A 24719-nucleotide genomic window follows, 5' to 3' on the forward strand; every position below is an offset into this window, starting at 1 on the left:
CCTCGGATTACGAGTTGAGTGCCTTAATCACCCGGTGATTCCAGGCCAGGAAGATTAGAAAGAAGGCATCAATTATACCGTATTCACCCTCCGCCGAATCATAGACTAATCGTATAATGAAATTTGACAGTCACTCTTATGACCCCTAAGGCTTTTTCCGTAGAGTGTTTTATTCTACTGAGTAGTCAGTTAGGCCTACTGACTAGATATATGTGATATACTTGGTTACATAGTGTGACTGAGCATCTCTTAGGTCTCCACATGAAGTCTAAAGAACTACTAAGATAAAAATGTATATTCACAGAAACAAACAATAATACAATCACAAAATAAAAACATAAAAAACAAGGGCAACTGGGTGCGTCGAACATGCACGATTATTGTTAAACTTTGATTGAATTCTCATTAGTTACGTGTTTCCTCTACTCTGTAAATTGTACTGTCACTAAAAATGAAAACAAACAAACAAATGCCCATCTTCTTAAAAGTTAAAACATAAATGTTATTCAATGAAGATTAGTAAAACCATTATAAATCACAAATGCAGCACTATTAACTTCAGCAAAGCAATGTTAAGTAATTTATAATTAAAGCACAAGTCAACTCTTCCAAAATTCTTTAATAAAACCTTTTAAAGGTGAACGTTACTTCCCTAGAAAATAATAATGGTTCGACCAAAGTTAAGTGAAAATCACGTTAAGTTAAATACTACTGTGGCTGAAGGCTTAGATTAACTTACAACTTTAGGAAATGTAAGAAACTAAACAATTATGAAAAGTCCCTAATTCTAATAAATTCTTTCTTTTATTTTACAAGGACAAACTTGACTTTATACTTGAGAACATATTGGTATTAAAAACAAGCTCAGATCTGCTCAGTAGAAAACACATGATACTTGTTGTACTACACCACAAAATGTGGAGCATGACAAATGTTTAGTGTTTTGATGAACCAAAGAAGTTAAACGTAATTATAACCAAACAATTCTGACACGGAAAAACTAATTGCCAAAATAAATTTAAATCTAAATACTTCGCAAAGAAAAATACTTCAGACAGTGAATAAAGTTAGAGCTGTTGATATTTTTATAATAATATCACGTGTATAAATGTATACGGTAGTTTAGGTATTCGACTCGTAATCTGAGGGTCGCGGGTTCTAATCTCTGTCACACAAAACATGTTCGCCCTTTCAGAGGTGGGGGCATTATAATGTAACGATCAATCCTACTATTATTTAGTAAAAGAGTAGCCCATTGGTTATGGTAAGTATTTATTCGTCGTTTTGTTCTAAACTGAGAATGATTTGTGTAAAATAAATATTTCAAAATTAGAAGCAAGAAACATCAGTTTTAAAATTCAAATTATTTGAAAATTTATAAATTTTCTCCAAGTAAAGAGAGCTATTTTTAAGTGTTAAATGTTCCCATTTGAAATTACCTGTGAAATTACAGAAGTGTATATTACTTATCGGCAGATGGCGATCCTAATTTTGTTTTGTATTTTCGATAACAAATGTTTCTTTATGCCATTTTTTTATTTCTGTGACAGAATAAATGTTTTTATGATTGCTTATTTGTGTTGGTGAAATTAACTGTATTATATCAATTTTTTTCTGATTTCGTGTATTTTACCAAAAATAAAATTGAAAACATAATCTGTGACGTAGTCACTGTGGACCTCATTTTCATCTATTCAAAATTCCTCAGTATTATTCACACCTAAATTAATTTAGGTTATTATATAGTGAGCTACAAAACGAGTTAAAATCCCTCATAAATATCGTACATGCATTACAATTATACTAGGCTTAACTGTGTGTCTTTGGTAAATTGTATATAGTTCTATCGATCGTAAAGAGGTTGCATTTTAAGTGTAATTTGGAAAACAATTACAAATTCATTCAGGAAGTGTGTGTAGTTTTCTTACAACATAGTTAAATTGGGTTATTTACTGAGCTCACAAAGAGTAATAGAACCCTTGATATTAACGTTATAAAGCCGTAGACTTATCGCTGTTCTGGCGGGGCTTCAGGAAACGAGTCTGTATCTTAAAGAAAACTGAAACCTAAATTTTCATATTAACCTAATCACTCAGTTAAAAATGTCTGCATTCGATTCGGTCAGTGAATCCTGGTCTGTTACACTAAGTAGAATAAGAAATATCAAAAATAAAGCGCCATTTTACTAACAGACGAAATATGGTTTATTCTGTGTTGAAAATAGTAACTTCTTTTGGAGATTTGTATTTTATTTACGACCAGTGTTTTGAAATATTTCGGGTCGCTGTGTCTTTAGATTAAGCTAATCGTCTCAACAACAGCTTGATATCCCATGAAGCTTACCATATTAAACATGACATTCTAGCAGTGTGTGATTAATTTTACTGGAGAAAAGGTGCGAAAAAGCCACTGAATTTTCTTAAGGAATGTTTTGTTAGTTTTACAATAATTTAACAGAAGATTAAATACAACAATATCAACAACAACATTGTTAGATCACAGAGTCCAAATGAGAGACCAGATGTCCCTGAGGTTGAAGAGTCAGCGGAAGAGAAAGAATGAGATAATAATTGAAGACCCACCAGAGGTCACTGCGATGGAAAGAAAAAAAGATGTCCTCTGAGGGACGTGGGGTTCCAACTTCATTTGTCAGACCATCCACATCTATACAAAACAAACAGACACAAAAAATCAGAAAAATCAACAGATCTTTTGTATTCAGTCAAATGTTTAAATACTTTTTAAACGAAACAAAAAATAGAATTTTTAATTAGTTGCCAAATTGTGTGTTATCCGTTGTTTCCAAAACTGAGCATAAAAACTAATACATAACTAACCTCATCCCGTGCAGTAGATCAATTTCTTTAGTGGTAGATAAAGTCGCTGTATCCGGTGTATGAAGGTGTAGCAGTTCAGATAACGTTGAATAATCTAGCAGTAAAGATAATAAAGATTGTAAGTTTTCTATAAATTACATTTTTGAATATATGTTACTTTGTTATTTTTCATTTTTTTACACCTAGTGATTGAGATTCTCTTGCTTTTGTACCTCTAGCTTGACTGGTTTTCGTATTTTAGGCTTAGTTTATTTTGTTTGTTTATTTGTTTGTTTGGAATTTCGCACAAAGCTACTCGAGGGCTATCTGTGCTAGCCGTCCCTAATTTAGCAGTGTAAGACTAGAGGGAAGGCAGCTAGTCATCACCACCCACCGCCAACTCTTGGGCTGCTCTTTTACCAACGAAAAGTGGGATTGACCGTCACCTTATAACGCCCCCACGGCTGGGAGGGCGAGCATGTTTGGCGCGACTCGTGCGCGAACCCGCAACCCTCGGATTACGAAGCACACGCCTTAACGCGCTTGGCCATGCCGGGCCTTAGGCTTGGTTATTTTATACTTTCAGCTTGGCTTGTTTTTCCGTTTAGATTTAGTGTCTTTGTAATTTAGCCTCAGTTTAATCTTGAAATTCTTTTTCTGAAGCAGCTAGAGAAATATTCCATTGCCAGGTAGTTACGAGCACTGCGTGTTATTTAGTGTGCACTAAAATATTTAATCCACAACGACCTTTAAAAATCGTATTTGTGCATTTTTTCGCATTCCTTCAAATCAGAACTTTAATAAGATTAAAATAAGAGTGAAAATTACATTTAAAATCAGTTTTTGTTGTTTACATCTTCTGTGATGAATTCCAAAATAAATCAATTATGAGGTATGTGATTAAAACGTTGCACCTAAACAGAACTTTCGTCACCTTTCATAGGCTTAGGGAAGCCTCAAAGCTTTGACACTGGAAGACAAAGTTATTGTATTTGCTCAAATAACACAACTACATCTGAGAAAAAAAAATACAGTTTTAGCCATAAGACATGAATATAACTTAAGGAATATAATTTTACCATAAAATTCTTGCCATGACCATATTACTTTTGGTCGAAAGTACATGTTAGTGTCTTCAGATAGGTGAGTAATGTGACTACAGTATGGAGACGGTCAGAACATGCCATTGGATGCATATTAATGTTACCAAGTAATACTTAGAACATGCCACTGGATGTTTGTTTTGATGCCATCAGGAGGAAGTTCAAGTGTCTTAGAATGTTTTGTTGTCATTATGTACACCTTGAACTGAAACATAGAGTAAGTTGACGTGAGAAACAGCTATAACTGAAACATAGAGTAAGTTGACGTGAGAAACAGCTATAACTGAAACATAGAGTAAGTCGACGTGAGAAACAGCTATAACTGAAACATAGAGTAAGTTGACGTGAGAAACAGCTATAACTGAAACATAGAGTAAGTTGACGTGAGAAACAGCTATAACTGAAACATAGAGTAAGTTGACGTGAGAAACAGCTATAACTGAAACATAGAGTAAGTTGACGTGAGAAACAGCTATAACTGAAACATAGAGTAAGTTGACGTGAGAAACAGCTGTAACTGAAACATAGAGTAAGCTGACGTGGTAGACATTTATGACTGAAACACAAAGTAAGCTGACAGAGTAAGTTGACGTGAGAAACAGCTATAACTGAAACATAGAGTAAGCTAACGTAGTAAACAGCTGTAACTGAAACATAGAGTAAGCTGAAACGTGGTAGACATTTATGACTGAAACACAAAGTAAGCTGAAACAGAGTAAGTTGACGTGAGAAACAGCTATAACTGAAACATAGAGTAAGCTAACGTAGTAAACAGCTGTAACTGACACATAGAGTAAGCTGACATGGTAAACAGCTGTTAGTGAAATATAGAGTAAGTTGACGTAAGAAACAGCTATAACTGAAATATAGAGTAAGTTGACGTAAGAAACAGCTATAACTGAAACGTTCAGTAAGCTGATACTAAAGAGGTATGACTGAAATACAGAGTTAGCAGACGTTTAAACAGCTATAACTGAAACATAGAATAAGTTGATGTGGTAGAGAGCTATGACTGAAACAAACTGACGTTGTAAACAGCAAAAACTGAAACACAGAGTAAGGTGACGTGGGAAACAGCTATAACTGAAACAGAGAATAAGTTGATGTGATAAACAGCTGTAACTGAAACAGAGAATATGTTGACGTGGTAGACAGCTATGACGAAGACCTAGAGTAAGCTGACGTAGTAAACATCTATAACTGTGACACAGAGCAAGCTGACCTTTTAAACAGCTGTAACTGAAACAGAGAATAAGTAGATGTGGTAAACTACTTTGACTGAAACACAGAGTAAGCTGGCGTGTTGTTACTTCACATCTGGTGTGATGTTCTTAGTGTTTTAACTGCTAAACACTAATATTCCTCTGCATTATGTTGGATAATTGACCAAATATATTGAAACGATCAACGTTACATGAGTAAAGATAGTCACGGTTTATAGCTTTGTGGATATATATGATATATTTGTAAAGAGGTGTATTGGTTGATCAAAATACGATTTGTCAAGCATGACAAATGGTTCCAGTGGTGAGTGTGATGATTATTTTAAAATTGTGTTTATAACTATTTGTAATGGGTTGAATCTTTCAAAACCCGTATTCACATACAAAATCTACGTGGGTGGAATTAATCAATTGACTCTTTGTGGGAGTCGAAATGAAAATAATTAAGTAGGAAGAAGTATTATTATTACCGTGAGTCACGAAGATAGTGGAGTTGTTGTCGTGCAGAGGAACATAATGAGTTATGTACACTCTTTCCACTAAGAGGAATTGAACCTCGGATTTTAGCATTGTAAGTCCGTATACTTACCGACAGATGGATCTGGAGTAATTGCGCAAGTGTATTGTGTTACTTCTCGTATTAGGATAGAAGTTAGTTCGAAGATGTCTAAGTTGCATCTGTACATTCTTTTTATTCGCAGCTTTGCTGAGCTTTTAAGTTCGGTAGAGTTTTGTGTTAACATAAAATTAAACAGAGTCTCTCTTGATGGATGTCTTTGTTTTATACTTGCAACAAAACAGTTACTAACTTTATGGCTGTTATCGTGACGTAATTCCATTTCACCATTAGGGACTAATGGGTATGGACTGGGTGGAGAAAATTATTTATTTCCTTTATACAAAGTCTGGAATAGTGTGAAGGTTTGGGCACTTGACTCGCAATCTGCGGCCTAAAGATTTGAATCCCGTCATCAAACAACCTTGGCCTTTCAGCCATGGGGAAATTATAATGTTATGGCCAAATCCACTCTTGGTTGGTAAAAGAGTAGTCGTGGCTGACTAACAGCCTTCCCTCTAATCTATGAGTTCAAAATTAGGGACAGCGAGCGCAAATATCATTCAAGTATTTTTTGCTAAATTCACTAACAAATATAAAAACAAATGTTTAAACATTAGTTTGAAATAAACAACACTTGTTTCTGTTTACGTAACTGAAATTGTGGGGAAAAAGAAACATAGGTAATTAATGCTTTGCATAAAAATGAGATTTGTCGAAATTGCACTCAGAAACGTAACATTTCTAAGGGGACGGGGTCGTGAGAACATTTAGTATTTAAAGTCTTATAAGAGGATGGAACCTGTAAGAAGGCCATTCAGATGGAAGGATAATGTCTTTGGGTAATTTCAACATCAGATTGACTCAAAGCGTCAAAGCATTCCCACAACTAAACGCAGAATACAAGGTATTCATGGAGATTGTAGTATCAACATCCCCATCAGTGGCTCAGCTATATGTATGCGGACTAAAAACGCTAAAACCGAGTTTCGATACCAGTGGTGGGCAGAACACAGATAGCTCATTGTGTAGCTTTATGCTTAATTTAAAACAATAACAACAACAGAATCAACAAGAGTCCGTAATCTTTACATCTGACAATAGTTAATCATATCAATGCAAAGGACCAGAAATTTAAGAAGAAGCCTATTTTGAATTAATAATTTTGTTTACTTGCTTGTTGTGACCCCCCAACGGTACAATGGTATGCCTGTGGACTCACACCACTAGCATGTGGTTCCGATACCCGTGGTGGGCAAAACACAAATAGTTAGTTGTATAATTTTGTGCTTAATTCCAAACAAACACATGCTTGTTTTCAAATTTTCTTTGCATTTTTGTCAAATTTCAGTAAATTGTTTTGTTCATCAAAAATTCTTGAGCATGATATCGCTATTGGACGATAACAATTAACACATCTCTTATAATACTTTAACATGAGTTTTATAATAAGGCATTGTCTCTCTTAATGAGTCTTCCGAAAAGTCTTCTTTTCTTTCATAGCAAGACAACATATTTTTTTATTGTGAGTTATCGTCTCATTCATAATGAATCTTTATGTTTTTCAGAATTAATTCACATTTGCTTTATTTTTAGTAAATCAAGGAAATTATTTCTTAAATAATCTCTTCCTCCGTGTTTGGAAATGTCCTTGTCTGTTATGTTATAACTGAATAATTCTTCTTTCTATACTTGAAAATACGCCTGGCTGTTTTGTCATTACTGAATACCCCGTACCTCTATGTTTGGAAATGTCTGCGCTTCTCTAGTTATTATTGAATAATTCCTCCCTCCATTTCTGGAAATCTCTTTGGTTGTTACCATACACCTCCATGTTTGGAAATTTCTCTGACTTTTGATTATTATGAATACTCCTTCTCTTCATATTTAGAAATTTTCCTGATCGTTTGGTTACTCGATTGTTATTTTCTTTTTGTAGAGAAAAATATTGTAATAAATTACTGTTGTTCGTGTTTGCTTTTATTAGATTACCATAGAACAAGAATCAAAGTCATTAATTTTAAACAATGTCTGAGATGACCTGCTTTGAAGACAGCGAGATGGAAATATTGCATAAAAATAACAGAAAGAAATACCTTAATTCATGAAAATAACATCCGTCCTCAAGTAAGATTTGTTTGTTTGCAATTAAACACAAAGCTACACAAAGGGCTCTTTGTGTTCTACTCACCATTTGAATTGAAATCCGTTTTCTAGTATTGTACAGTCCACAAGGGCCTTCATGTAAAAGAAACAAAGTATGTTTTCAATTTGTATGATTCTGAATCACATAATTAGGACATCTTTCAAAATGACTCAACACGTGTTTCTCAAGGAACCATTATGTTTTTATAACAAGTCACTGTCCCATTCATAAGATTAACACATTATTTATTAGGTTTGTCTTCTCTAGTTATCTAGTGACCCATTAATTACTGCTGTTAATACACATCTTAACAAATCAAGTTACTACATTCTTTCTCCCTCTTACAAAAGGTACTAGTCCTCAAGCCCTTGTCTCAAGGGCATGAAATAACTATTACTTGGGAAACATTTTTTTAACATGGTAATAAAGTTTTAAAAATATATATTTGAGTTCTTTCGAGCAAAGCGAGTGTCTCACCAACTGAGTTAAGTGCTTAAATCTTTCGCGGGGGAGATTTAAAGATTATTGAGGGATGCATCCAATATTTCAAAAAGTTTCTGGATATCGATTGTTTCTGTGTTACGAAACAGTAAAATGTTTGCATTTATTCAACCACTTTCAATAATCTTGAACTCAGGGATGAGAAACGATAATTGTACGCTAAAAAAAATTGTAGTCTGATGACACAGATGTCCAAGGTTCGAACTGTCGAAACGTGATGCTGCTTTCGAAATAGCATCTGTAATGAGGGAACATCACATTATTAAACTGGTCCAAAAGAGAAAGCTGTTTCGAGTTATTTAAAATATAAATATTTCCAACATTACCGCAAAATATGAAGTAACCAATTAAAAACATAATTTGAACTTAAAGCCCAATTAACCACACGTAGCTTTAATGGACTCGTTAACTTCAAGACGATGTTACTGTTACCATCCAACCACACGAAGAGACCTTGACATAGATAATGTAGATTCTTCAAGATATGAGAAGTTGAGAAGAAAAGGTAAGCCACTGTTACGTGTAATTCCAAAACAGTTATCACATCTATAATGTGTGTTTATACGATAATATGAAAATACAATGTGTAACGAATAGCCACCATGGCAACGTCTATTACACATATCAATTCTATTGCTTCAAAGCCCCTGTTCACATTTACAAAGGAAAGCATAGTTTTCTTACAGGTTACACTTATCAAATTTGGTCACATTAAGGCCAAGAATGCCGTTTGTTTCGTTATTTATTAGCCTACTTATTCTAACACAACAATAACCCATTAGACTCTGTAAGTGTGGTAACAGACTGAACTCCTGTCTAGTGTATGTTCAGTCTGAAACAATAAAAACCGCCTATTACATTAGCATCAGGTATATAAGAAGTAGTCGTGTACCGTGTATGTTTGAATACCCTGAGGTAGTATGTTTAGTTCACATCTAGATTGTTTGTCCTTCGCGCGTTTCGAAAAACGGATAATTGCGTGTAAAAACAGTCACACCCATCTGAACCCCTAGTGATATCCTCACTTAACTAATTATCAGTGTTCATCTTTGTGATCAAGTCGGCAAACCAAACAGAGGCGAAGTTTTGAATAATATAATTACTAAATTTTTTTATCAAATTTTTTTTTCTTAAATTATAAACAAAACTATACCTGAGATACCTGCGTTAGTTGCCCCGAATTATAAACGATAGCCTACGGCAGAAAAGGACAGCATTTTCTGTGATGGAATTCCGACCTGTGACCCCTCCCCCAGATTGCGAGAGGAGCATCCTAATCACAAGGACATGTTAAGCCCTTGAAATAGATGAAACTCTTAAAAGCTTGACAGTGACTATATATATATATACACATACATACACAAATTAAAACCAAAACCTTAAAAATCAAACTTAAAAAAACTAAAAATGTTACTCATTACCAGATTTTTGCATTACCATCAAGTTGTAACAGCTCCCAAAAACATTGAGGATATTCTATCTATCAGACATGATCCAAACGCAGATATCAAACTAGTCAGCAACTATGGAGAATCAGCTAAGGGGCAGGAGTTGAGTGCTTGAACACACAGTATCTCAGTTTCAAATGCCTTTTACTCTCTTCAGCTACTTGTGGGAAAATAGTCACCCCAAGTCTTTCGACAGAAGAAAACTTATAAACAAACAATTCTATATTTCGATAATTTAAAACCCACCAGCTTCACCATTTTCAATAAATACAAACTGATGTCCAATTTATCAATTATCCCAATAAAAATAATCGAGCCGGTAAAAACCTTATTAAATTCAACCCAACTTGTATTTTAAGACTCTACACACTGTTGTCACAAACTTCACTATACTTTTTATGCTATAGTTTTTGCCTTTGGAAAAGAAAACTTTACTACTTTGCAAAGAAAAGAGGGGCACCTGTCTCCCTCCGGATCCACCATCCATGGATAAATCTATTATTGTGCTTCGGAACCAAAGCTCCACGTGTTTTAAAAAAAAATACATTTTCTTTCAGTTAAAATTTCCCGGAAGCAAACGTTTCAGCAATGACTCGAAACTTGAGCAGTTAGTTTTGAGCTGATGGCATAAGTGAAAGGTGGTAAGGAACGTGGAGAGTAAGAGGGTTATTATTGTTTGAAGGGGTGTCACCTTCCATAAAAACGTCAGGTAACTCTACTTCTGGGGTTCTTTCTCTTTTCTGTCGCTTTGCACCGCTACAACCTGCTTGAGACTCACTTGACCTATTTCTCACTAAAAACTTGTCTAATAAGGTTTGTTTCTGCCTGGCACCCTCCCCATGTCTCATCACACTGTGTATGCCACTTCTCTTCCTAACTTTTTCAAACCATCCCCAACTAGCCTTAAAGGCATCGCTTGTATCAGTACTCGTTCCAGCGGTGTTTTCAGGAGGTCAGCATGTAACTTCTTTGCTTTCTCACAAATGATGGTCTCAGAAATGTTATTACCAGATAACTGTTTTTCGTTTACCCAAATCAATAACAGTTTTTCTACCTCTTCCACTGTTTGTGATCTTTGTTTCGTAAGCACTGTCACTACTTTTGCAATATCAGCTCCTTTGATGAACTCTTTATTTTTCAGTATGGTGCAGACTGTAGACTTCACCATACCAAACTGTGTAGCAAGGTTAAACACGCGAACACCACTCTCATACTTCGCTATGAGATTTTTTTTCACCTCTATTGTGGCTCTAACAACTTTTCTTTTTGGTTTGCTGCTTTCATTATACTTCTTTGACCCCATGATGGCTTATTTAATCAGAATATTTCGAAAGAAGTAAAAACGATAACGTTCACAGCAGATTTTAGCCCGAACCCCCGAAATAACCCGTCTGATGACCCGAACGACCCTTCGACCATTTTCGGCCCACGCCAAGCTTGGTTCGAGAACCGAGTTTATGTTCGACAACCGAGACATTTTTTTTTTTCAAATAATATGTTCGAAAACTGAATTCTTCGAGAAGGGAGTCGTTCGAGGACCGAGGTACCACTGTGTGTATATATATATGAATTTACGTATATAATATAACATGTGGTGTATATTTAAGGCCTTGGAACACTGGGAGAATTACCCCACACACACAAATAAAAAATAAGATTATGGCTTATGAAATGCGAAAAATAAACGTATCCGTAACAAAACGGGTTCTTCATTGCAAATACTAGTGTATTATAATATGTTTATTATCGGTCTTATTTTGATTAATATCATACATTACCTACTAAGACTGGTTTAAGAAAGAAGTTGCAAAGAGAAACTTTGTATATATTATGTTTGATTGTACCTTAATTTCACGCTGAATCTTAAGAAAGTTTTCTTTGTTGTTTATTACGGTTAATTTACTTAATTTGGTACCGCATAATACAAACATGTTATAATTTCCCAGTTCAGGAGAAAACAATTAAATTTAATATCACTATTTTTACAGAAAGTTTTTTTCACCTGACAATGTTACATCAGTTCACGACATCACTCAGATAAGTATACTCTGTGCCCATAGTAACAGTGTTATTTCACTTAGAAACAGAAAACAAAGCTACATATAGAGCGTACAGTGCAGAGAGAAATAATTATCTATGGCTATTTTTGGTCAATTAATCTATATTTACGTTAGTATACTGCTTGCTTCAGGTTCTGAAGTAGTCCACGAAATTGAACGTAGTTCCACTCTTATATTAGTTTGTACAATAGAAGCCCGTAGGAGAAGAACCAATTACTTAATACACTCCTCTCAATGAAGTAGTGACTAGTAGCGAGAGAATACGAAGGAAAGATAGCAGCGAATTAGTGTTGACTGACGTACAATTGTGAGACGCATGAATATACAAATGTTAATATAGTGATGACCATTACAAACGTGATATTACAGATAATTTCAAAGTTTTTGATTTTAGGCCTTATTTTCATTGATTGCACTATATTAATTTTACAGCAAGACCACCTAAATCGAAATCACCCATCTCGCTTTTAAATGTATTACAGCCATTAAGTTTTCCTTTGATATTTCACCCACCATGTGTGTTGATTAAAAATAATTTATATTGCTTATGTATACGTAAGATTATGAATATGATCACAATAGTATCACTTATAACTTTAGAATTTTATATTAATGTCTTACTTTTACAAACAACCAAGCTAGATGTACATACAAAGAAAAAAAAATTATGTGTTATTTATTGTTTGAAAAGTATTTGAAATATACTTTCACTGCCGCTAAAAATTTGATAACAAATATTTTATCAATTTAACCATATGTTTGCGATATTTGTGTCTAAGCTAATGTGCATCTGTTAGTTAGTGTTATGGAATTGCCCCCCGCTAGCACAGCGGTATATCTCCGGACTTATAACGCTAAAATCAGGGGTTCGATTCCCCTCGGTGGGCTGAGCAGATAGCCCTTTGTGGCTTTGCTATAAGAAAAAAACACACAAACACTGTTATGAAATTACTAGCTTTTATGTTATAAGGTTTAACTGTTAACGAGGTTAAACGTACACAAGATACTCTCTGACGGATCAACCTCAGGAACGCAAAGTTTTCACTAAAAATTTATAAACGTAAAGAAACACAATATTTTACTTATACACCCCACTTTAGGTCGATCTTTGGCTACTGGTGTGCGAAAATTTTGTTTCAGGTCTACGTTATCTTCAATTTTAAGTGAAGCTTGACTGTAAAAACGGAAAATACTTTTTTCTTTATGCATCGTAAAATATATTTATAACATGGAAATTAAATGATTGAGATGGTGAAGCAAAAAAGCTTTTCGGCTAATCTTCAAGCGAAGATATTCTTTGGCCATATTTCTTTGAAAATGGTTTCACACGTCCTGAAGTTTAATGTCTGAATTGGACTAAATGTGGCAAAAGAACTTCAGTGGTAAAAAAGGGTTTTGAATTAAAAATTTTAACAATAATTTGATTTGTAAAAACTGGTGTTTTATTTTGCACTGATCCTTTCATTCTTGTGGTTCAAGTCTCTCAGATGACTGAAGAATACTGGAATTTTTAACATTACTTTGAAAATATTTATATTCAATTTGTATAGATGCACGTTTGCTTTAAGTATAGTGTATATTCACAAAGAAGAAATAGAAACAGAAGCACCTTAAAAACGTGTAGGATAACCAAAGAGGTATTTTTAAACTGAAAAAAATTGTTAATTTTAGAAGTCACACCAACAGTTTCCCTGCTGGAGGTTATCATCAACATGGAAAACTGTACCAATCCTTTTTTTTTGTATTTTGATCACATTTGTGAAGTTAAGAAACTGCTGTAAAAACGTATAAAACAAGTTGAACACACAGATATCTGTGTAATGGATGATAAGATTAGTTTTTAAAAAGCACCAAATAATTGTTACCATAGTTTTTTTAGAATCATTAATAATAATGATTTAATAATTTATATATTATTAATAATATATAAAAGAATCAGACATGACCCAAAAGAAGGCTTGAAGGAAAGTCAGATAGTAATGGAATTCTCAAAATCACTTATAGACGAAAATCGACTTTGTATTAGATAGAAGGAAAACATCCACAAAATTATACGTTCATGAAATTGTGTCAGTGGAGTCGTTCTTAAAAAACATCTATTATCTTATTTATTTTTGTTCGTAATGGTAGCAGAAGTAGAAACTTCGTCTGTATTTTGAAACCATTTTAACATGATCAATCATGAAATATATGTGGGTTGAAAAATCCCATTCCTTTCCAGAGAAACGTCTTATTGATCACATATTTACAAACAATTGTCAGAATTACGTACCCGGTAAAATACACTTTCTATTGGTCATAGTAGTCGGTGGTACTACTTAAGAACTACTAGATAAGATGAAAGTGCGGTTATAATTAAATGTCAAGTGTTCTACTCAGTTTATAGTTATATAAATTAAACATGAAAAGTTATGTGATCTGAACTCCAAATGACTGGTTATTTACTTTATGTTACAGAGAGAAATGGTATTCGAACTGTCTTATTTTTGTGCAACTTTGGAGTAAATCACGCATTTTATGGTGCTTTAAAATATTCAATAATTCAATATCAGTAGTAGTAGTATGTATGTGAATGAAAAATCACGAAAGGGCATTCTGATCTTTATGTTTTCCACATGTTATTAATGCTATGGACATTAGAAAAGATAATCAGACTTATCAGACCTCAATAGCATCTAACACGTGTAGGTAGGTCTATTTTGGAAAAAACATCGCATGCATTCAAATGACTCTGAACATTAAAGATTTTCTGAACGCATCTTTTTCAGTAGTTGGGGATAACCCAAGGTATTAACAACACTGATTTTAAACATGCAACATCTGTTTGATATTGTACACGTAGTTTGACGTAGTATACATACATTAAAATGGAATTTTTTAACTGTAAAAATGTGAATTTACTTGTACCAAATATTAATTAGAACGTAAGATGAATAAGAACGTAATTGAATTTCGAACCAATGTATTCCTTTCTTCTAGGTCATTTTCATATATCGTCTCCAGGGTTGTTCGTTTGGTCACTTTTTTCTTTCTTAGTATATTAGTTTTGTCTTCTTAACGTTCTTTGTAGGGACCTTCTTCTCACATTCAGTGATCAGTGGCATAGCCTCCAATATATCCAATTCATTAGTGGTTATCTTTTCATCACCAGGCTGTTTGTGTTCGACACGGTTTTTCAAAACATTCCCGAGTTTTTTCTTTCCAGTTGTAGAAACAACAAAGAACGCTGCACGATCATTACAAAAAGTAAATAAATAAGAATCACGTGTTTCAAGACCATTAAAATACATATTATTATTAAATAAGCTATGGATAATGGGTTACAGATATAACTATAAATGTGTTTCATGCTTAACCAACAAATAATTGTATGGATTCTTTAGACAAGTGTATTCAGTTATAATGTTTCGACCCATGGAACGTAGTACTTCACATGAACCAAAATAATACGTCATATAAAGGTGGAGATCTCAAATTAATACCTTGCTTGAAATTAGATCTATCAACATAGTGTGTCGTAAGCAGGCACATAAATGAATATAGTACCTCACGTGAAAGCATATGTTTCTAACAGCAGTGTGAGTACAGAAATCAATATCTTCAAATGATTACTCCCTGTTTTCCACATACTTTAATTATAATGAAATTGAAGATAACATGTAACTTACCACAAAGCAATAAGACATATCGAAATGAGTGCTGTCCACCAAGCGAATCTTGTAATTGTACATTTTGAAACCGAGGGGAGCGTAGCCTTCGGAACCACTTCAGTTGGATCTCAAGACAGAGAGTCGTATTTAAAATCAGTTTACTTACTCTACCGATTTCGTAAAACAGAAAAAATCTTCAAATGTAAGTTAACAATAATAGTAATGTGTATAATTCTTTAAGCCCAACAATAATCTTGATTTAACATATTTAAACTTTTAATTCAATAAATACGATATTTATTCATGACGAGAAATCCACTTAAAATAAAAATGTATCTCAGAACGGCTGGTATGGGTATTAACACTTTTATTGATAAGTACAGAATAACGTTTTAAAACGTTAATACACGTACCAGTTGTTGTGAGATACAAATACGATATTTCTTGCATTTATAATGCATTTTAATACTAAACAGCGCCCGGAATGGACAGGAAGGTTAATGCATTCGACTCGTAGTGTAAGGGTCGCGGGTTCGTATTCCCGTCGCACCTAACATGCTCACTCTTTGAGCTAAGGGGGCGTTATTATTCGACGGTCAAACCCAGTATTCGTTCGTAAAAGAGTAGCTCAAGACTTGGCGGTGGGTGGTGATGACGAGCAACCTTCCCACTGAGTCAAATATCTCACCATTTTCTTCAAGATATTTAACTTATTATACAACTCAGCATGAAACACTTAATTATATTAACTTCGACTCACCAAAGCTGTAAGGATATATAACAGAAATCAAACAAACCCTCCCTGATTAACTGCCATTCACTTACCGTTTCAAGCTTTATAATTAGTTTCTTCACTCATTATGGTACTTAATTTTTATATGTAATGAATCCTGCCCACTGTCTGGTAAGTTTTCTTTAGAGCACAAAAATATTGACAGGAATTTTTAAAAAGTTTTCTTTACCAAACGTTCAGTGTAAATTTCATATATGAATAATAGTAACATTTCGGTAACAAACATTCGCTCACTTGATAACAATTCTTTTATTTAGAACCGCTAACGTTTTCATGATCAAATATTATTATTATCTTACATTAAAACATTTGTTTTATTTTGACAAATTACTTTTCTGTTATTTGAAAAAAACAAAATTTTGTGTGCAGAATATATTGAACTAACGATTTGAGAGTATGTGTGTATATTTTCTTCTAACAAATAGCCACATCGAGCTATTTGCTGAGCCCACCGAGGTGAATTGAACCCCTGATTGTAAATCCGTAGACTTACCGCTGTACAAGCGGAAAGCTGTTTTCATACACATAACGTTTTATAATTGAAGATCTTTAGTTCTTCTTCGTGATGACGTGAAGCACACAGGTGTGTGGTAGAAATACCGATATGTTTGTTTGTTATTTAATTTCGCGGAAAGTAACGAGATGGCTTCCAACGCTTGGTGTTCCTAATTTTCAAATCATATACTTGAGGAAACACAGTCATTCAATTTTATTTGTCTGAATGTTTGAGCCCATCTTAAACCCGTGTAAAGGGATTGAAGTTATATTGAAATCCCTAACTCGTATCACAATTTTTCTTCTTACGAGAAACCCATAATACACTACTAGTAAAGTTTGTTTCTTTGTTTTTCAATTTAAAGGAAAGCTGCACGATAACTATATGCGCCAGCCGTCCCTAATTTAGCAGTGTAAGACCAGAGAAAAGGCAACTAGTTACGACTGCCCAAGGCCAACATTTGGGATACTCTTTTACAAAGAAATACAGGGATTGACTGTCACTTTATAACGCTATCACTGAAAGAACGACCATGTTTGGTGTGACCGGGTTCGATCCCGTGATCTTTAGACTTGTAGTTGAGCGTCCAACAGTAAAGAAAGATTTGTATAAAATTATTATTATTATAAGATAATCTAAAACAAACTACTGATTAATTCCCCACTATGTATTAGAATCACCAAGTAGACATGTTAAAATGCATTTGAAATTTCAATGGTATCTTAATATGAAAATAGTGGTGCCCAGTAACATTCAGTCGTATAACTTAATACAATTATGTAAGCATAGAATTTCTGAGTAAACGTTTTCTTCATAGTGTTAGAATCTGTCTCTTAAAACTAAACTTTGGAAAATCTCTGTTTAGAAGCCCGGCATTGCCAGGTGGGTTAAGGCGTTTGACTCGTAATCCCAGGATCGCGGGTTCGAATCTCTGTCGCACCAAACATGCTTGCCCTTTCAGCCTTAGAGGCATTATAATGTGACGTTGAATCTCATTATTCGTTGGTAAAAGAGTAACCCAAGAGTTGATGGTAGGTGTCTTACCTCTAATCTTACACTGCTAAATTATGTATGTCTAGCGCAGATAGCCCTCGTGTAGCTTTGCGCGAAATTAAAAAAAAAACAAACAAGCTCTATTTAGATATGTTTTAGTAAGAACTTTTACTTTAGTTATAATATTGGGTACATAGAATGTCTACGTGATGTTATCATTCAAAGAAGAGGGGAATAATTTCGTAAAAGTAAATATACATATATATGGAATTGTTAACTATTTTACCAAAACAATACCACTCTGTCATATGTGTGATTTTATGTAAATATAAGATTTTGACAAAGAAATATTAACATACTAAATCGTTACAACAATTGTTGCCACCTCCTGGAAAAGCTTTTCCGAAAAAAACAAAGCTGTTTGATACAATAAAAACCAGGAAGTTATGAAGAAATATCTCATTATGACAACGTGTTTTAACAAAATAAACATTTTTTAACTTTTAAAGAAACAATAAAAGAAAACTATTACTTCTACAAAGATCTGTGCTAGCCGTCCGTAATTTAGTAGTGTAAGACAAGAGGGAAGGTAGCTAGTCATCACCACCCACCGCCAACTTTTGGGCTACTCTTTTACTAACGAATAGTGGGATTGACCGTCACATTATAATGCTCCCATGGCTGAAAGGGCGAACGTGTTTGTTGCGGCCGGGATTCGAATCCGCAACTCTCGGATTACGAGTCAAATGCCTTAACACACTTGGCCAAAAAGTGTTTTTCATAGTAAAGCCACATCTGGCTATCTGTTGAGCCCAACGAGGGGAATTGAACCTCTGATTTTGGCATTGTGAATCCATAGACTTACCGCCGCACTCGGGAGAAGAAACCAAAGGGATATTTGTGCTCTACCCATCACGACTATCGAAACACGGTTTTTAGCAATATAAGTATGCAGACATACCGCTGTGCCAATGGGGAACTTTACATATTTATCATAAATAGTAGGTTTAATTCATTTTCACCGAGTTGTTATTGACAATAATAATTCAAATACCATATAAATTATACAAGTTTAATAAAAATAATTTTACAAGAAGTAGTAATAGTGTGACTCAAAACTTACACAATATTTTAATCTCTAATATATGGTTTGTTTTCTGAATTTTGGAGCAAAACTACAAATGGCGATCTGCGTTAGCCGTACCTAATTTAGTGTAAGGCTGCAGGGAAGGCAGCTAGTCACTACTACCCACCGCCATCTCCTGGGCTACTTTTTACCAAGAAATAGAGTGAGTAACTATCGTATAATAACGCCCACACGGCTGAAAGAGAGGCATGTTTACGAGTCGAGCGCCTGAACCAACTGGCCATGCCCGGCCTTAGTACATGTTAAGACTTAATATTAATAAATATTTTACCTTTAATATTAAGTTTATTTCAAAATAGAAAAGATACTTTTGTGAAAATATTTCTCAAATTTACTATTACCAATAATTTCATCTCTCTTTCATACTTATATATATAAAAGTTTGGACATATACAGAAAAATATCACACAAATACTATTTAAAAGCAGAAAACATAAACAAACTAACGGCATCACTCTACAAATTAACTAGTGCACCAACCAAATATATTTCACCTTACAACATATTTCAAGAATCACAAGTCACACAACAAAGTACTTAAAGGACAAAACTCACGTTAATACTATCTATTTTCTTTTTTAGGTCTCGGGCACAGGACAGGTAAAACTTTTTTACCTTTTTTGGTGGGTTTTTATCGGCGCGCTCCTGTTTTCTCCCACAGCAAAAATTTAGGCATTGGATCTTTTCCCCAACTGCTTAGTCCCCGTTGCTAGGGACATTTCCCCAACTGCTTACCCCGTAACTAGGGAAATTTCTCCTATTGAAAACACACCGTTGCTAGGGGCATTTACGACACTGCCTACTTCCGTTCCTAGGGACATGTCCCTCATTGCTTACCCCCCAGTTGCAAGGAACATTTCCCACATGGCTTACCCCCCGTTGCTAGAAACATTTCACACCTGGCTTACCCTCGTTTCTAGGGACATTTCCAGACTGAATACTTGAAAGGAAAAATTTACCCACTGCTTACCCTTGTTGCTAGGAACATTTACGACATGACTTACCCCGTTGCTAGGGACAGTTCACGCACGGCTTACTACCCGTTGCTAGGGACATTTCACCTACTGCTTATCCTCCATTGCACATTTCGGACATTGCTTACCCCTCTTTGCTCGGGACTTTTCGAACACTACTTATTCCCGTTTCTATGGGCATTTCCTCTCTGCTTACCCCCGTTGCTACGGACATTTCCACACTGCTTTCATCCCCGTTGCTGGGGACATTTCCCACACTCCTTACCCCCGTTGCTGAAGACATTTCCCTCACTGCTTACCCCCCATTGCTAGGGAAATTTCATACGCTGCTTACCCAACGTTGCTAGGGACATTTTATACACTGCTTACCCCCGTTTGCTTGGAACATTCCCCCACTGCTTACCCCCGTTTCTAGGGACAATTGACCCACTAGTTACCCCCCGTTGCTTGGGACATTTCCCCCACTGCTAACCCCCCATTGCTAGGGACATTTCATACACTGCTTAACCCCGTGTCTAGGGACATTTCACTGCTTACCCTGTAGCTACGGAAATTTCCCTCACTGCTTACCCCCCGTTGTTAGGGACATTTCCCCAATACTACACCCCGTTGCTAGGGGCATTTCACCCACTGCTTACCCTCCATTGCTAGGGACATTTCTCTAACTGCTTACTCCCCGTTGCAAGGGAAATTTCCTCTTGCTTACCCCATTGTTGCTATGGAAATTTTTAATTGCTTACCCACGTTCGCAAGGGACATTTCCTCCACTGCATTCCCCCGTTGCTAGGGAAATTCCCCTCACTTCTTACACCCCCGTTGCTAAAGACATTTCCCTCACTACTTACCTCCCGTTGCTAAGGACATTTCACACATGATTTACCTCCATTACTAGGGACATTTCACTCCCTGCTAACCTCCCCGTTGCTAGGGACATTTCCCATATGGCTTACCCCGTTGCTAGGGACATCTACCCCTCTGCTTATCATCCGTTGCAAGGGACATTTGACCCTGCTAAACACCCCGTTGCTAGGTATATTTCACCCACTGCTTTATCTCCGTTGCCAGGGACATCTCCCTCACAGCTAATTCACTGTTGCTACAGTCATTTCCACTACTGCTTACCCCTGTTGCTAGGGACATTTCTTCCACTGCTTACCCACCGTTGGTAGTGACATTTCCCACACTGCATATCCCCTGTTGTTAGTATCATTTCTCACACTAATTACCCCCGTTGCTAGGGACATTTCGCACATGGCTTACCCCCGTTGATGGGGTCATTTCCCTCTCTGCTTACCATCCGTTGCTAGGGACATTTGACACTGTTAAACACCCCGTTGCTAGGTGTATTTCACCCACTGCTTAATCCCCATTGCCATGGACATCTCCCTCACTGCTAATTCCTTGTTGCTACAGTCATTTCCACCACTGCTTACCCCTGTTGCTAGGGACATTTCCACCACTGCTTAATCTCCTTTGCTAGGGACATTTCCCACACTGCTTCCACATCGTTGCTATGGAAATATCCCCCACTGTTTACACCACCGTTGCTAGGAACATTTCCCACACTGGTTACCCACGTTGATTAGGACATTTCTCTCACTGCATACCTCCCGTTGCTACGGATATTTTACAAAAAGCTTGAACGCTGTTGCTAGGAACATTTCACACACTGCTTACCCCTTATTGCTAGGGATATTTCCCACACTGCTTACCCTCCCGTTGCTAGGGACATTTACACACTGCTTACACCCGGTTGCTTGGGACATTTCACACACTGCTTACCCCCGCTGCTATGGATATTTACCACACTGCTTACACCCCAATGCTATAGACTTTTCCCACATGGATTACTGCCGATTATTACCCACTGCTTACCCCCCTGTTGCTAGGAACATTTCACCCACTGCTTAACAACCGTTGGAATGGACATTTCCCAGTCTGCTTACCCCCCGTTTCAAGAGAAATTTCCCCAACAGAATAGCCCGTTGCTAAGAACATTTCCCCCACTACTTACCCTCCGTTGTGAGGGGTATTTCTCTCACTACTTACAACCCGTTACTAGGGTCATTTCCCCCACTGCTTTCTCTCCGTTGCTAGAGACATTTCCCACATGGCTTACTGACGTTGCTAGGGATATTTCCCTCATTGCATAACCCGTTGCAACGGACATTTCCAACATTGCTCACCACCGTTGCTAAAGACATTTCCCTCATTGCTTTCCTCCTGTTGTTAGGGACATTTCACACACAGTCTGACCCCCGTTGCTAGGGACATTTCACGCATGACTTCCCACCGTTGCTTGGGACATTTCACTCCCTGCTAACCCCCCGTTGCTAGAGACATTTGCCTCCTGCTAAACCCCCTTTGCTTGGGACATTTCACACATGACTTCCCACCGTTTTTTGGAACATTTCACTTTCTGCTAACCCCCGTTGCTAGAGACATTTCCTTCACTGCTTACACCCTGTTGCTGGGGAAATTTCCCCACAGAATAACCCCCCATTGTTAGGGAATTTTCCCCACTTCTTACCCACCTTTGCTGGGGACATTTCACCCACTACTTACTCCCCATTTCTAGGGACATTTCACACACTGTTTACCCTCCATTGCAAGGGACATTTCCGACATTGCTTAACCCTTGTTGCAATGGACATTTCCACGACTGCTTACCACCCGTTGCTAGGGACATTTCACACTCTTCTTATCCTCCGTTGCTATGGACATTTCCACTACTGCTTACCCCCCGTTGCTAGGGAAATTTCTCCCATTGAAAACACACCGTTGCTAGGGGCATTTACGACACTGCCTACTCCCTGTTCCTAGGGACATTTCCCTCATTGCTTACTCACTATTGCTAAAGGACATTTCCCCACTGCTTGCCCCGTTGCTAGGGAAATTTCCCTCACTGCTTACCCCCCGTTGCTAGGGACATTTCCCCAATACTACACCCCGTTGCTAGGGGCATTTCACCCACTGCTTACCCTCCATTGCTAGGGACATTTCTCTAACTGCTTACTCCCCGTTGCAGGGAAATTTCCACAACTGCTTACCCCGTTCCTAAGGACATTTTCCTCTTGCTTACCCCATTGTTGCTATGGAAATTTTTAATTGCTTACCCACGTTCGCAAGGGACATTTCCTCCACTGAATTCCCCGTTGCTAGGGAATTTCCCCTCACTTCTTACACCCCCGTTGCTAAAGACATTTCCCTCACTACTTACCTCCCGTTGCTAAGGACATTTCACACATGCTTTACCTCCATTGCTAGGGACATTTCACTCCCTGCTAACCTCCCCCCGTTGCTAGGGACATTTCCCATATGCTTAACCCCGTTGCTAGGGACATTTACCCCTCTGCTTATCCTCCGTTGCAAGGGACATTTGACCCTGCTAAACACCCCGTTGCTAGGGATATTTCACCCACTGCTTTATCTCCGTTGCTAGGGACATTTCCCTCACAGCTAATTCACTGTTGCTACAGTCATTTCCACTACTGCTTACCCCTGTTGCTAGGGACATTTCTTCCACTGCTTACCCACCGTTGCTAGTGACATTTCCCACACTGCATATCCCCTGTTGTTAGGGACATTTCTTACACTAATTACCCCCGTTGCTAGGGACATTTCGCACATGGCTTACCCCCTGTTGCTAGGGACATTTCCCTCTCTGCTTACCATCCGTTGCTAGGGACATTTCCCACTGTTAAACACCCCGTTGCTAGGTGTATTTCACCCACTGCTTAATCCCCATTGCCATGGACATTTCCCCCACTGCTAATTCCTTGTTGCTACAGACATTTCCACCACTGCTTACCCCTGTTGCTAGGGACATTTCCACCACTGCTTAATCTCCTTTGCTAGGGACATTTCCCACACTGCTTCCACATCGTTGCTATGGAAATTTCCCCACTGTTTACACCACCGTTGCTAGGAACATTTCCCACACTGGTTACCCACGTTGATTAGGACATTTCTCTCACTGCATACCTCCCGTTGCTACGGATATTTCCCAAAAGCTTAACCCTGTTGCTAGGGACATTTCACACACTGCTTACCCCTTATTGCTAGGGACATTTCCCACACTGCTTACCCTCCCGTTGCTAGGGACATTTACACACTGCTTACACCCGGTTGCTTGGGACATTTCACACACTGCTTACCCCCTGTTGCTATGGGACATTTCCACACTGCTTACACCCCAATGCTATAGACTTTCCCACATGGATTGCTGCCGATTATTACCCACTGCTTACCCCCTGTTGCTAGGAACATTTCACCCACTGCTTAACAACCGTTGGAATGGACATTTCCCAGTCTGCTTACCCCTATTTCTAGAGAAATTTCCCAACTGAATAGCCCCGTTGCTAAGAACATTTCCCCCTCTGCATACTTACCCTCCGTTGTGAGGGACATTTCGGACCTCACTGCTTACAACCCGTTGCTAGGATCATTTCCCCACTGCTTTCTCTCCGTTGCTAGAGACATTTCCCACACTTTTTCCCTTCTGTTGCTAGGGACATTTTCCACATGGCTTACTGACGTTGCTAGGGACATTTCCTCATTGCATACACCTTGTTGCAACGGACATTTCCAACATTGCTCACCACCGTTGCTAAAGACATTTCCCTCACTGCTTTCCTCCTGTTGTTAGGGACATTTCACACACAGTCTGACCCCTGTTGCTAGGGACATTTCACGCATGACTTCCCACCGTTGCTTGGGACATTTCACCCCTGCTAACCCCCGTTGCTAGAGACATTTGCCTCCTGCTAAACCCCCCGTTGCTTGGGACATTTCACACTGACTTCCCCCCGTT

At 37.1% G+C, this 24719-nt stretch overlaps 1 protein-coding gene across 4 annotated transcripts in view; it reads left to right on the forward strand.

Moving 5' to 3' along the window:
• LOC143242162 (sodium- and chloride-dependent GABA transporter 1-like) overlaps window positions 1-24719 on the forward strand; it is a 532318-nt gene that overhangs the window by 303353 nt on the left and 204246 nt on the right. The gene's annotated exons all lie outside the window — the stretch shown is intronic.

This window comes from Tachypleus tridentatus, unplaced genomic scaffold (assembly GCF_004210375.1).
Source record: "Tachypleus tridentatus isolate NWPU-2018 unplaced genomic scaffold, ASM421037v1 Hic_cluster_2, whole genome shotgun sequence".
Lineage (NCBI taxonomy): Eukaryota > Metazoa > Arthropoda > Merostomata > Xiphosura > Limulidae > Tachypleus > Tachypleus tridentatus.